The sequence below is a fragment of the Theropithecus gelada genome, chromosome 9 (assembly GCF_003255815.1).
Source record: "Theropithecus gelada isolate Dixy chromosome 9, Tgel_1.0, whole genome shotgun sequence".
NCBI lineage: Eukaryota > Metazoa > Chordata > Mammalia > Primates > Cercopithecidae > Theropithecus > Theropithecus gelada.
Genome location: NC_037677.1, coordinates 70,983,953 through 70,999,548, shown reverse-complemented (window position 1 = coordinate 70,999,548; position 15,596 = coordinate 70,983,953). Strand labels below are relative to the sequence as shown.

Here is a 15,596-nt window from a genome sequence, read left to right as displayed (position 1 = left end):
CTGAGTGAGATGGTGCAGAGATAGAAGGAATATTCCTGAAACTCCTTCTATACTGGTATGACCACACTGGTACGACCAAATCCAAACTAAACGTTTGTAACTCAACTCTCCTGAGCTGGATCCCAAAATGCAGAAAGAAATGTGATCAAGAGGAGGTCAGAGTGAAAAGAGACAGTGGTCTTGATTGACTGCGGTAAAAATAGTTTGCAAATTATACAGAATTACATGACCTTGTGAACTCATGTCTAGAATTCCTTGTAGGTCGTTGGAAGGAGCAGGTGCCAGTGAAAAGCCCTGTGTCCTGTGCTTCATTCTCTTCACAGAAAATTATTCTCCACAAGGCAATAAAGTGTTTTAAGAGGAAGATAGGGTTTGCTGTATCAAATGCTGTCAAGAAGTATAATAGGATAAGGACTGGCACACAACTACTGGATTTGGCAATGGAAGGTCTTTAATGATCTTGAAAATAGTGATTCTAAGCTGGGAGCAGTGGCTCATGCCTATAATCCCAGTACTTTGGGAGGCCAAGGTGAGTGGATCACAAGGTTAAGAGATCGAGACCATCCTGGCCAACATGGTGAAACCTGTCTCTACTAAACTACAAAAATTAGCTGGGCGTGGTGGTGCACGCCTATTGTCCCAGCTAGTCAGGAGGCTGAGGCAGAAGAATCACTTGAATCTGGGAGGCAGAGGTTGTAGTGAGCCGAGATAGCGCCACTACACTCCAGCCTGGCAACAGAACAAGACTCCGTCTCAAAAAAAAAGAAAATAGTGATTCCATTAGAAGATACAGAAGCCATATTAGAATGGATTAAGGAAAGAATGGGAGATTAGGAAGATAAGACAATGACAACATGCAAAAACTTCTGTTTGACTATGGTCTTTCTGTACTGATATAGAAAGATTTCCAGGATACATTGTTTAGTGAAAGGTAGGGAATAGTGTACACTATACTTTTCTTGCTGTACGGATTGATATGTATATCTCTCAAAGTCCACAAAAGATGCCTCCAGCGAGGGAAATTGGCCTTTGGAATTTTTGAAGCATGCAAATGTATTACCTATTCAAAACATAATTTTTAGCCAGGCGCAGTGGCTTGTAACTGCCCAATGGGTTCACCTTGGCTGCTGCCTAGACAGAGCCAATTTTTCAGGGGAATTGCAATAGAGAAAGAGTAATTCAGGCAGAGCTGGCTTTGCGGGAGACCGGAGTTTCATTATTATTCAAATCAGTCTCCCCCAGCATTGGGGATCAGAGGTTTTAAGTACAACTTTTGGTGAGTTGGGGGAAGCCAGTGAGCCGGGACTGCTGATTGGTTGGGTTGGAGATGAGGTCATAGGGAGTCGAAGCTGTCTTCTTGCCGCTGAGTCAGTTCCTGGTTCGGGGATCACAAGATCAGATGAGCCAGTTTATCAATCTGGGTGGTAACAGCTGATCCATGAAGTGCAGGGTCTGCAAAATATCTCAAGCACTGATTTTAGGCTTTACAATAGTGATGTTATTCCCAGGAGCAATTTGGGAGGGTCAGAATCTTGTAGCCTCCATCTGCATGACTCCTAAACCATAATTTTTAATCTTTTGGCTAATTTGTTAGTCCTCCAAAGGCCATCTAGTCCCCAGGCAAGAAAAGGGTTTGTTTTGGGAAAGGGCCTTTGTTTTAAACTATAAATCATTGGCTGGGCGTGGTGGCTCACACCTCTAATCCCAGCACTTTGGGAGACAGAGGCGGGTGGATCACCTGAGGTCAGGATTTCGAGACCAGTCTGGCCAACATGGTGAAACCCCGTCTCTACTAAAAATAAAAAATTGCCAGGTGTGGTGGTGCATGCCTGTAATCCCAGTTACTTGGGAGGCTGAGGCAGGAGAATCCCTTGAACCCACAAGGCAGAGGTTGCAGTGAGCTGAGATCACGCCGTTGCATTCCAGCCTGGGCAACAAGAGCAAAATTCTGTCTCTAATAATAATAATAATAATAATAATAATAATAATAATAATAAACTATAAACTAAGTTCCTCCTAAAGTTAGTTCACCCTACACCCAGGAATGAACAGAGACAGCTTGCAAGTTAGAAGGAAGATGGAGTTGGGGACCAGGCGAGGTGGCTTATCCCTGTAATCTTAGAACTTTGGGAGGACGAGGTAGGAGGATCACTTGAGGTCTGGAGTTCAAGACCAGCCTGGACAATACGGTGAAACCCCATCTCTACTAAAAATATAAAAATTAGCCAGGCATGGTGTCAGGCCCCTATATTTCCAGTTACTCTGGAAGCTGAGGCAGGAGAATCGCTTGAACCCGGGAGGCAGAGGTTGCAGTGAGCTAAGATTGTGCCACTGCACTCCAGCCTGGGCAACACAGGGATATCAAGCTGCAACTACATTTACTGGGTCAGAGAGGGAGCTGGTGACAGGCAAAAGCAATCAGAAACAGGAGAAAGACCTCATCCCTACAAAAAACTTAAAAACCATCTGGGCATGTGGTCATGCCACTGCACTACAGCCTGGGCAACGGAGTGAGATCCTGTCTCAAAAACAAAAAAAGTGATCTCACACTTACTGTTTTATTTTTTTGTTTTTTGAGACAGAGTTTTGCTCTTGTTGCCCAGGCTGGAGTGCAATGGCACGATCTCAGCTCACTGCAACCTCCCGCTCCCGGATTCAAGCGATGCTCCTGCCTCAGCCTCCCAAGTAGCTGGGATTACAGGTGCCCACCACCATGGCTGGATAATTTTTGTATTTTTAGTAGAGACAGGGTTTCACCATGTTGGCCAGTCCTGTATTGAACTCCTGATCTCAGTGATCCACCTGCCTCAGCCTCCCAAAATTCTGGGATTAGGATTACAGGCGTGAGCCATCGAACCTGGTTACACTTACTGTTGATATGTACTGAGAACTATAGTAGGACATTTACATGTGCTACTTCACTAATTTATTTATTATTTTCAAAAATATTAATTGAGTGCCCATAATGTATGTGGAATAAGAAATACATTTGGTCTTTGTCCCAGGTTCCTATGACAGAGTTCCTAAAACTCTTGGAATTTCCTGAGTAATAGTGAAACTGCCTTTGCAAAACTATGACTGAGGCAGTAAAAGAGATCTAATGTAATCGACTCAAACTTGCTTCTACCCTCCAAGAGGTCCTTTTTCATTCCTGGGCATAGGTTAAACTAACTTTGGGAGAAACTCAGTTTATAGTTTAAAACAAAGACAATAACAGCACTTTCCCAAAACAGACCACCTTTTTGCCTAGGGACTAGACTGCCTCTTTGCAGGACTAATATTAGCCACAAGATTAGAAATTATGGTTTAGGAGTCATGCAGCTGGAGGCTACAAGATTCTGACCCTCCCTAAACTGCTCCTAAGATCAGTGCTTGAGATATTTTGCAGACCCCGCACTTGATGGATCAGCCGGCACCACCCAGATGGACAAACTGGCTTATCTGATCTTGTGGCCCCCACCCGGGAACTGACTCAGTGCAAGAAGACAGCTTGGACTCCGTATGATTTCTTCCCTGACCAATCAGCACTCTTGGCTCACTGGCTTCCCCTCACCCACCAACTTGTCTTTAAAAACTCTGATCCCCGAATGCTCAGAGAGATTGATTTGAGTAATAATAAAACTCTGGTATTCTGCACAGCCAGCTCTGCGTGAATTACTCTTTGTCTATTGCAATTCCCCTGTCTTGATGAATAGGCTCTGTCTAGGCAGCGTGCAAGGTGAACAAACCTCTTGTGTGGTTACACAAGGAGGGTGTCTCTATCCCTCCCCATATCATACCCTATGCATCTTTTCATCTTGCTGTTCATCTGTATCCTTTATCTATTTTTTCTTTTTCTTTTTCTTTCTTTTTTTTTTTTTTTTTTTTTTTTTGAGACAGAGTCTCACTCTGTTGCCCAGACTGGAGTGCAGTGGTGTTATCTTGGTTCACTGCAACCTCTGCCTCCCAGGTTCAAGCGATTCTCCTGCCTCAGCCTCCTGAGTAGCTGGGATTACATATGCGTGCCATCATACCCAACTAATTTTTGTATTTTTAGTAGAGACAGGGTTTTACCACGTTGGCGGGGCTGATCTCAAATTCCTGGCCTCAAGAGATCCGCCTGCCTTGATCTCTCAAAGTCTGGGATTACAAGCATGAGCCACTGTACCCAGACCTATATTCTTTATGATATAAACTATTAAACCAAATCCTGGGGAAGGAGGGTTGTGGGAACCCAATTTGTAATCAGCCAACCAGAAACACAAGACAAAACCTGGGACTTAGGACTAGTGCCTGAAGCAGGACAGCCTTTTGGGACTGAACCCTTAACCTGTGGGATCTGATCCAATCTCCAGGTAGACAGTGTCAGAATGGAATTGAATTACAGGACACCCAGTTGGCATCTGCTGGAGAATTGCTTGGTGTGTGGCGGAAAACCCACACATCTCTTCACAGAAGTGTTTTGTGTCGGATGTGTAGAGAGAAAAACAGTTTGTTTTTTTTCTCTACAATGTGCTAGCTACTTTGCAAGTGCTAGGGTTTTGGTGGTGAAGAAGCTAGACAAATCCCTGCTCTTGGATGGCTTCCAGTCTAAAAGGAGGACATAAAGAACAAAACAGATAACTACAATATCATGTGGTAAAAGTTCTAAGGCACACTATGAGAAGACAGGAAAGATTATGTGTTAGGGGCTGGGCGCAGTGGCTCACACCTGTAATCCCAGCACTCTGGAAGGCTGTGGCAGGCGGATCGCCTTAGGTCAGAAGTTTGAGACCAGCTTGGCCAACATGGCGAAACCCCATCTCTACTAAAAATACAAAAATTAGCTGGGCTTGGTGGCGCTCACCTGTAATCCCAGCTACTCTGGAGACTGAGGCAGGAGAATCACTTGAACCCGGGAGGTGGAGGTTACAGTGAGCCGAGATCACACCACTGCACTCCAGCCTGGGTGACGAGAGTGAAACTCCACCTCAAAAGATTGTGTGTTAGTGTGTGAAGGCAACCATAACAAAATAACACAGACTAGGTGGCTTAAAGAACAAAACTTTATTTTCTCACAGTTCTAAAGGTTGAAAGTTGGAGACCAGGTGCTGGCAAGGCTGGTTTCTCCTGAGGTCTTTCTTTTTGCCTTGCAGACAGCTGCTTTCTCACTGTCTCCTCACATGGCCTTCTCTGTGAAACCACCTTTGCAAAATTAAGACAGTAAGAGAAATCTGACAACGCTGACTTCATCTTGCTTCTGACCTCCAAGCTATCCCTGGTCATTCCTGGGCACAGACCAAGCTCTCTTTGGGAGCAATTTAGTTTAACTTTGAAGCAAGGATGACAATAGTCCCTAAAATGAATCCAATCCCTGTTCAGGGCCTGAAACTGCTTTTGTAAGACTAAGGAAAGGCCACAAGATTAGGATTAAGGGAATGACATGAATTTTGCTAAAATGTAGGTGTAGTTCCTATAATCCCTTACTGCTCAGAGGTACCACCACGTGGTATAAGGTCACAAGACTTATGACTTCCCCAATTGCTCCTATAGATAACATCACTATTGTAGAACCTAAGACTGGTTTTCCGAGATGTTTTCCATACTGACCCCACCTGGACTCATGACTAATGACTCAACTGGTCCTGTGGTCCCACTGGCAGACTCAGCATATAAAGACTATTTTCCACACACCTGTGATTTCATCCCCAACCAATCAGCAGCACCCTTTCCCTAGAACCCCCTACCCCCCACCAAACTGTCCATAAAAACCCTAACCTCTGAGCCTTTGGGGAGACTGGTTTGAGTAATACTGTATGTCCTGCATGGCCAGCCTGATGTTGATTAAACTCTTTCTTCACTGCAATAGCATATTCTCAGTGAACTAGTTTTGTCTTTGCTATGGGCAAGAAGAACTTATAGGGTGATTACATCTGTGCAGACATACCCCTGGTGTCTCCACCAGTTTTTTTGTTGTTGTTGTTATTGTTGTTGAGACAGGGTCTTACTATGTCTCCCAGGCTGGAGTGCAGTGGTGTGAGATCACACCACTCTACAACCGCTGCCTCCTGAGTTCAAGCAATTCTCCTGCCTCAGCCTCCTGAGTAGCTAGGATTAGAGGCACCTGCCACCACGCCTGGCTAATTTTTGTATTTTTAGTAGAGACGGGGTTTCCATGTTGGTCAGGCTGGTCTTGAACTCCTGACCTCAGGTGATCCACTGAAGCGGGAGTGCTGGGATTATAGGATTGAGCCACCTTGCCTAGCCTCTCTACCTCTTCTTACGATTACATCACCTCTATCAGATTAGGACCCCACCCTTATGACCTCACTTAAACTTAAGTATCTCTTTAAAAACCCCATCTCCAAATATAGTCATATTAGTAGTTAGGACTTAACCTGTGAATTTTGGGAGACCATAATTCAATCCATTAACAGGTTAGGTTTCCAGAAAGAAATCTCATCCAAGGTAAGGTTTGAATTTGCATGGAATTAGCCAGGTAAAGAGTGGGGAATGGTGGGTGTGGTGGCTTATGCCTATAATCCCAGTACTTTGGGAGGCTGAGATGAGAGGATCGCTTGAGGCCAGGAGTCCAAGACCAGCTCGGTCAACATAGTAAGACCCCTGTTTCTAAATTAAAATTAAAATTAAAGGACCAGGCACAGTGGCTCACATTTGTAATCCCAGCACTTTAGGAGACTGAGGAAGGCAGATCACGAGGTCAGGAGTTTGAGACCAGCCTGGCCAACACAGTGAAACCCCGTCTCCACTAAAAACACAAAAATTAGCTGGGCGTGGTGGCAGGCGCCTGTAATCCCAGTTACTCAGGAAGCTGAGGCAGGAGAATCGTTTGAACCCAGGAGGTGGAGGTTGCAGTGAGCTGAAATCGCGCCACTGCACTCCCACCTGGGTGACAGAGCTAGGCTCTAACTCCAAAAAAAAAAAAAAAAATTAAAATTAAAAAAGAATGGGGAAAAGGTGCTCACTTCAGCAGCATATATACTAAAAATTGGAATGATACAGAGCAAATTAGCATGGCCCCTGTGCAAGGATGACATGCAAATTTGTGAAACAATTACATTTAAAGATAAAAATAAAGAGTGGAGAAAAGAGTGCTTCAGACTGCAAGTAAAGGCTGGTCAAAAGCCAGAGAACAAGAAAGTATGACACATCAGAAAACCAAAAGTATTTTTTATTTATTTATTTATTTTTCTGAGATGGAGTCTCACTCTGTCACCCAGGCTGGAGTGCAGTGGCGCAATCTCAGCTCACTGCAACCTCCACCTCCCGGGTTCAAGTGATTCTCCCACCTCAGCTTCCCCAGTAACTGGGATTACAGGCACCCACCATCACACCTGGCTAATTTTTGTATTTTTAGTAGACACAGGGTTTCGCCATGTTGGCCAGACTGGTCCTGAACTCCTGACCTCAGGTGATCTGCCTGCCTCGGCCTCCCAAACTGCTGGAATTACAGGCATGAGCCCCCGCACCTGTCCAAAACCAAAAGTATTTTCTAGATAATTCCAGAGAAGTCAACAGAGAACCTTGGAAGGCCTTGGAAGTCATGATAGAATTAGGGCTTTGACTCAGGGCAATAGGAAGCCAGTGGAACTCTGTAAGCAAGAGACTGATAGAACCATGTCTACATTGATCACTTTGGCTTTAGTGTGGAGAGTGAAGTGAAAAAAAGTAACACTGGAAATAGAATAACAAGTTAGGTTTTTATAATAAAATAGGTAGGATGGGAATAGAGAGAAGTATACAGAATTGAGAAATCTTCAGAACCTAGAATTGGTAGGACTTGCTAAAGGACTGGAAAATAAGAAATAAACTAAGGATGATGCTTAGGTTTCTGAGTTGAGCCAGTGGTTGGGCAGTTAGTGACATGCCCTGAGATAGGAAACGAAAAAGCAGATAGTCAGGGGGAGGGCCGGATGGTAAACTCAGTGTTCAATACAGTACATTGAGTTGTAGATATGTGAGTCATGCAAGTGAAGATATTCACAGCCTTATCAGCTAGCTGTTTTCATCCCTCTTTTAGAAATAAAAAACAACAGGCCAGGCACGATAGCTCACACCTGTAATCTCAGCACTTTGGGAGGCTGAGGCGGGTGGATCACCTGAGGTCAGGAGTTTAAGACCAGCCTGGCCAACATGGTGAAAGCCCATCTCTACTACAAATACAAAAAATTAGCTGGGCTTGGTGGTGGGCACCTGTAATCTCAGCTACTCAGGAAGCTGAGGCAGAAGAATTGCATTAACCCAGGAGGCGGAGGTTGCAGTGAGCCGAAAGTGTGCCATTGCACTCCAGCCTGGGTGACAAGAGTGAAACCCATCTCAATTAAAAAAAAAAAAAGTAAAAGAAAAAGAAATAAATAAAAAGCAACAACAACTGTCGTTTCGAGACATTAAGCGAAGTAGGCTGCATGCCCGGTTTCATCGGACTCTGAGGGCTATGCTTTTTCAACTACAGTCCACAAGATTTTGCCCAAAACTCCGAGTCAGTTAGAAAAACTTGAGAATTTGGAATTTACTGATTTGAGAAGACAATATAGTGCCTATACTCTATATTATAGAACAGGGACTGGGAAAGTATCTCACAGTCAAACACATTGATAAAGCTCTGATGAATCCTGTGAATATTCATAAGTGGGTTAAAGAAGGACCAAAAATAGTCTTGTGACAGTTCAGGATGAGTGTGCCAGTAAATGAGTATATAAAAATTTCACCAGCCTGAGCAACATAGTGAGACCCCATCTTTACAAAAAATTTAAAAATTAGCTGGGAATGGTGGTACATCCCTATAGTACCAGCTACTCGGGAGACTGAGGTCGGGGGGGATCACTTGAGCTTGGGAGGTAGAGGCTGCAGTGAGCCATGATTGTGCCACTGCACGCCAGCCTGGAACAGAGCAAGACCCTGTCTCAAAAAAAAAAAAAAGAAAAACGAAAAAAAATTCAGATGCAATGGCTCACACCTGTAATCCCAGCACTTTGGGAGGCCAAGGGAGTGATCACTTGAGGTCAGGAGTTTGAGACCAGCCTGGCCAATATGGTGAAACCCCGTCTGTACTGAAAATACAAAAGTTAGCTGGACATGGTGGCAAAGCACCTCTAGTCCCAGCTACTCGGGTGGCTAAGCACGAGAATTGCTTGAACCTGGGAAGCAAAGATTGTAGTGAACCCAGATTGCGCCACTGCACTCCAGCTTTGTTCCATCTCAAAAAAATAATAATAATAAAATAAAATAAACCTTGAGAGCAAGGTTCCATCTCAAAAAAAAAAATTAGTTTTCAGGGTATATTGGATTTTGGAATTGTGGATAAATGATAAATGCATACCTTCTAGAATAATGCCGTATGATAGAAGTCAAAAAATAGAGTTTCAAGAAGAAAGTGGTGTTAAATATTACTGAGAGATGAAGGACAAGAATTGAAGAAAAGTCATCAAACTTGGTGATCAAGAGCTTAATAGAGATATCTTCAGAAGCACCTCCTTTAACTGTATAAAGTAATGGGAACAGAAGTCAGCTTTTAAGGGGTTAAAGAGTAAGACAATCTTCATACCCAGTAAAATGGTTAAAATTTAAAAGACAAAGAATACAAAGTATTGACAACCATTTAAAGCAAGTGGCATTTTTATTCACTGCTGGTGGTAGTGCATTTTGAAAAACTGTTTGGCAATCTCTGCTAAAGCCAAACATATGCATAACCCTTGATGCAGCAATTCTAGCCTATATAAGTGCTTAGCAAAATGCATGCACATGAACTCAAGAAAACATGTACAGGAATGTTCACATCAGCTTTGTTTTGGAATAGTGGTGGCTATTCATTACATTGTAAATCCAATTAACTACAAACAAAAGGTACCATGCATGAACCACTGACAATTGGTCATGAACCAAGGATTATAATTTATTCAAATCTATGAGGTAAGGTTCATAAGAAAAGGGGAAGAATGTAAGTCATTAATGAGAATGCACCTATCCTATTAGGCCAGGTGCAGTGGCTCACACCTGTAATCCCAGCACTTTGGGAGGCCAAGGCAGGCAGATCACTTGAAGCCAGGAGTTTGAGACCAGCCTGGCCAACATGGTGAAACCCCTTCTCTACTAAAAATCCAAAAATTAGCCAGGCATGGTGGTGTGCACCTGTAATCCCAGCTACTAGGGAGGCTGAGGCAGGAGAATTGCTTGAACCCGGGAGGCAGAGGTTGCAATGGGCCGAGATCATGCCACTGCACTCCAGCATGGGTGACAGAGCGAGATTCTGTCTCAAAAAAAAAAAAAAAAAAAAAAAAAGGATTAATCATTTATACATTTACAAGGTAAACATCCTGTTAAAGCCAACCTAGAATATTTGCTCCATGATGATGGAAGAAGTCTAGAGGATTCTGCAAATTATTTCAATATTGTGACCAAAACTTTTCCAATTGGTGATTTCTCTAATTAGTTTGCTCCCTTCCCCAAAACACTCAACTGGATTAAAAAAAAAAGAGAGAGAGAGAGAGAGAGAGTGATATATATGGCAATCATGCTGGGAAAGTCAGAGCCCTGCAGATTTTAGAACTGGCAAGGGAGAGCTCCGTGTAGAATAACCTGTGTCTAGCCAAAGCTGAAGCCTGGCCAGGCTCCCTGTATGTTGTGAAAATTCTTTGGCCACAGTCCTGATGTCCTAAAATCTGAGGTTGCATCATTCTTCCCGTACTTGCTTCTGGACTGAATATCAGCAGCGCATGATGAAAACATGTCAGGGTAGAGGTAAAAGGTATTTGTCATATTTTCTTTTTCTTTCTTTCTTTCTCTTCCTTCCTTCCTTCCACAGAAGAGTGGAGAAAATATTTTAAAAGACCACCTCAGAAATACAGAATACAGTGAAAATGAAAGGTAGAAAAATCAATTCATGGTAAAATTCTTATTTTTCCTGTGCTGTTTGGCTTGACCCTTCCCTTTCCTGAAGCCCTCATATGGCTTCCCAGTATGTCAAACAGATATCTTCTGTGCTAGTATCATTTAGGAGGGACGGCAGCAGGCAGCACGGAACAAAGGAGAAACAAAATAGATCAACGGTGGATTGAAGAATCTTGCTAACCGTGGAAAATACTTTTAAAAGGAGGCTGGAAGCACATTTCTCTTAGAAAATTTAATAGCAGAGGCTGGGCACCGTACCTCACACTTGTAATCCCAGTACTTTGGGAGGCCGAGGCAGGCAGATCACTTGAGGTCAGGAGTTTGAGACCAGCCTGGCCAATATGGTGAAACTCCATCTCTTCTTTTTTTTTTTTTTTTTTTTTTTTTGAGTCGGAGCCTTGCTCTGCCGCCCAGGCTGGAGTGCGGTGGCGCAATCTCGGCTCACTGCAAGCTCCGCCTCCCGGGTTCCCGCCATTCTCCTGCCTCAGCCTCCCTAGTAGCTGGGACTACAGGCGCCCGCCACCAAGCCCGGCTAATTTCTTTTTGTATTTTTTAGTAGAGACGGGGTTTCACCGTATGAGCCAGGATGGTCTGGTCTGGATCTTCTGACTCCGTGATCCGCCCGCTTTGGCCTCCCAAAGTGTTGGGATTACAGGCGTGAGCCTCACGCCTGGCCGAAACTCCTTCTCTTCTAAAAATCCAAAAATTAGCCAGGCATGGTGGCAGGTGCCTGTAATCCCAGCTACTTAGGAGGCTGAGGCAGGAGAATCGCTTGAACCCGGGAGGCAGAAGTTGCAATGGGCCGAGATCACGCCATTGCACTCCCGCCTGAGGGACAGAGAGAGGCTCCATCTCAAAAAATAAAAAGAAAAGAAAAGAAAACTTAAGAGCAGTTGCTGAATTTATGCCTTGTGATTTCAATCATTCTAAGTGTCCTCTCACTGACATTTACTTAAGGCCATCATACTCTACCATCTTCTAATATCTCATGATTTTCTTGATCCCTTCCCAGTATGTGACCACTCTATTTGAAATAAAGTACAGATTGACTAGCATTTTCCATCAAAGAGTTAGAGGAAGAGGTAGAGCTGGAAGTTTGAGGTCTATATAATTGGGGGTAGTGAATATAGTGGGTGGAAACGATTTGATTAGCATGTCTCAGTGTCCTGAAGTGCCTGGAAAGAAAATGTAGGTGAAAGGGATTTCCCTCATGTCCAACCCAGCATAGATCAACAGGTAAGTTTATATATACATATATATATATATGTATGTATATGTATATATAATGGAGTCTTGCTCTGTCGCCAGGCTGGAGTGCAGTGGCATGATCTTGGCTCACTGCAACCTCTGCCTCCCAGGTTCAAGCTACTCTCCTGCCTCAGCCTCCTGAGTAGCTGGGACTACAGGCAAGTGCCACCATGCCCAGCTAATTTTTGTATTTTTAGTAGAGACAGGGTTTCACCATGTTTGCCAGGATGGTCTTGATCTCTTGACCTTGTGATCCACCTACTTTGGCCTCCCAAAGTGCTGGGATTATAGGCGTGAGCCACAGTGCCCAGCCGAAGTTATGTTTTATAGATAGAAAAAAGGCAGCCCTACTGGTGCACCAGAAGCTGAGTGGTCCAAGGACATTAGGATTCTGGAGCACTCGCTTCAGCTTCCTTATTTCAGAAACACTAACCTAGAACAAAGTCAATTGAATCATTGCCTTTCTGCATTTATTTGACTGCCATTTCCCAAGTGTCAGCTTACTGAATTAAAAACCTACCCTGAAATTCTGCTTTCCTTGGACTCTCCTCTGTTGAACTTGGTTGAATAGGATGCCTGACTCCTGCCTAACTTGGCTTTGTTCATCCTGGCTCAGGCTGAAGCAACTGGACAAGTTGGCTCAGAGTCCGAGGAGTTAGAGCCTGCTGACCTCACAGCTACCCTCCCGCTTCTCACATGGCCAGTTCCTGCCCAGTCTAGTTAGTGAATAGTTCTTGGAAAATACCCTGGAGGAGAATAGAGTCACTAACAATAGCAACTCTCTTTTTAGCCTGAACCTCTTAGTACTCAGGACTGTGAACCTAGAAAAACCAAAAATAACATATGTAATTGCAGTGGGTTACCCTAACCATCTATTTCTATTATTACCAACATCCAATCATTCCAGTAGATATTTAGCTGCTTGTCGTGGAAAAATAACTGGGCTTATAGCCAGACAGAGCTAGATTCAAGACCTAGCTCAGCCATTTATTAATTTTATGACATTGGACCAATCCCTAATTTGAGCCCGCTAGAATTGAAAGAGGGAATGTACATGTAAGTGCTTGGAAACGTGCAAAGTATTATACAGTACAAAGTTAAACCATTAGTATTGGGAAATAGGGATAATTTTAAAGTTTCAGGAAACAGAATAATTTAATTGTAGAAAAACCACTTGAATCAGCCTGAAGCAAAACCGAGCTTGCTAGCCAACACCAGTCTTAAAAATAAACAACTAAACTATCCTGTAGTTAGTTTCTGTTTAAAGTTAAAGGCAGTCTTCCCTTTTGTTCATGATGAATTTGGAAATAGGGAGGGACTTATCAGATCCTTTCATATCAGGGAATGACGCAGAAGGAAGGTGGGCCCTTCCTTCTGTACAGGAAAGATGGCCATTGCTTACATGCTGGCTCTGCTGGCAAACCGGTTTTTTTCTCTGAAGTTAAGCCCTTGTTTTTGCCACTTAGAATTTTTATTTTATACATAATGAAAGGGGTTGGTTCTTCAGACTTAGGCATATTTTTATCTTATATCACTCTTGTGCATATATAAAAAGAGAAACAGGCCAGGCACGGTGGCTCATACCTGTAATCCCAGCACATTGGGAGGCCGAGATGGGCAGATTGCTTGAGCTCAGGAGTTCAAGACCAGCCTAGGCAGCATGGCGAAAACCCATCTTTACCAAAAAAGATACAAAAATTAGCCAGGAGTGATAGCACAAGCCTGTAGTCCCAACTACTCAGAGGCTGAGATGGGAGGATCACTTGAGCCCAGGTGGTCACATCATCAGTGAGCCAATGTTGTGCCATAGCATTCCAGCCTGGGTGACACGATGAGATCCTGTTTTTTTTTTTTTTAAAAAAAAAAAGAAAAGAAAAGATACTCCCCCAAGTCCAGATCCCAATGGTAGCATCCTGCTCTAGTTCTTCTTTAACAGGCTCAGCTTCAAAGATTATCATCTACCTCATTGGTCTCATATCCCGATACAATGATCTCTAGCCTCTGGCTACCCTCTGCTGTCTCCAGAGAGCCCCCAGGTTGCTGCCCTCTCTAGTCTTAGACTCTCTCTACCATGTAGTGGAGCCACTGTTCTTTCTTGTAGTAGCACTGGCTTTGCAGTAGCTTAAGAAAGAGCCTATCCTGCTGGATATCTTACTTACAGAATCTGAACTACTTTGTAGAGCAGCTTCCCAATTCCAATGGTGAAATGTCCTAGAATCTTTTATGGTGGGATGGTGCCTGAAGCTCTTGTGAGTAGAGAAGCTGTGGCTGGTGCCTCCTGGGCTGCTCCTTCCCTTGTTCTCTTTGTAATTTATTTATTTACTTTTTAGAGACAGTGTCTGGCTCTGTCACCCAGGCTGGAGTGCAGTGGCCCAATTATAGCTCACTGCAGCCTCGAACTCCTGGGTTCAAGCAATCCTCTCATCTTGGCCTCCCAAAATGCTGGAATTGCAGGTGTGAGTCACCATGCTTAGCCCTTTTTGTAATTTCTAATGGTCTCATGGCTAACGACTGGCAGGAAGATAATTTTCAGATTTGCTTATCTTCATTTGTCCTACTGCTACCTTCACACATCTCCTGTAATGGAGGATTCTCCAATTTAGAGTTCTATGTTCTGTACCTTCCCCTTGTTTCCTATCTTTCCATCTGAACATCAGCACTGACCTGGGAAACTCTATCATCCCATTCATTTATGCACCCTTTATTCTGTTATTATTATTATTATTTTCAGATCCAGACCTGCAGATGCAGCCTTTACTCTATAAGATTGAAAGGAGAGATCTCCCTACTGGCCCTTTTGCTGTTTTCACAACACTCCTGCTAGTGGTCTCTACGACTGTAGTCACCACATTCATTCTGCCTTCTGGGGATCCTTGGCAGCCCCTGCCCACATGCTAGACATACTCTCCAAGCATATGCATGAAGCACCTGCACAGCTAATTTAACACCCACTGAGGATGTGCCGGTGGTCCTGCTGTGACCATCCTGGCTCCTTTTCCTCCTGGGCCCTGCTGGCTGCTCCTGACATTGCTGCGCTATCTGTTCTGGGCATGTGGACTTGGTTGCAACCAAGCACCCAGCACTGCCCTGGGGCCTGCTGCTCCCCCTGCTACTCCCAACCCTGCTGTTGTCCCTGTTACTGTCCCTGTGGCAGGCCTTGTAGGTTTTGTGACTACAGTGTTCTTGGGAGGCTTCACTGGGCGGTCTGCAAACATCATATGTGTGGCAGGTGCATTGGACTCCCTCTCCTACTGCATAATGGAGGTTCATCTTTATCTCCTGCTCAGCAGAGAAGCTCAGAAAGCAGAAAGTGGGACCAGGACGGTCTGCTCCACTCTCTTCCCATAAATGAGCAAACTAAGGGTTTATAACCCGACAAACTTTTGAAGTCATCAATCCAAGCTTGATGCAGGAATTTGATGCAGGAATCCCTCTCTCCAGCAGGCCTGTCAAATGGTCTGGCTAGTTTTGTTTGAACTATT

The 15,596-nt window shown here is 44.0% G+C and overlaps 1 non-coding gene across 1 annotated transcript; it reads left to right on the top strand.

Annotated features, from left to right (window-relative positions):
* The first annotated feature begins 6,936 nt into the window (after positions 1-6,936).
* LOC112632215 lies at positions 6,937-7,044 on the top strand. Its single transcript, XR_003121287.1, has one exon. It is a non-coding gene; the product is annotated as a U6 spliceosomal RNA (small nuclear RNA).
* The last annotated feature ends 8,552 nt before the right edge of the window (positions 7,045-15,596 follow it).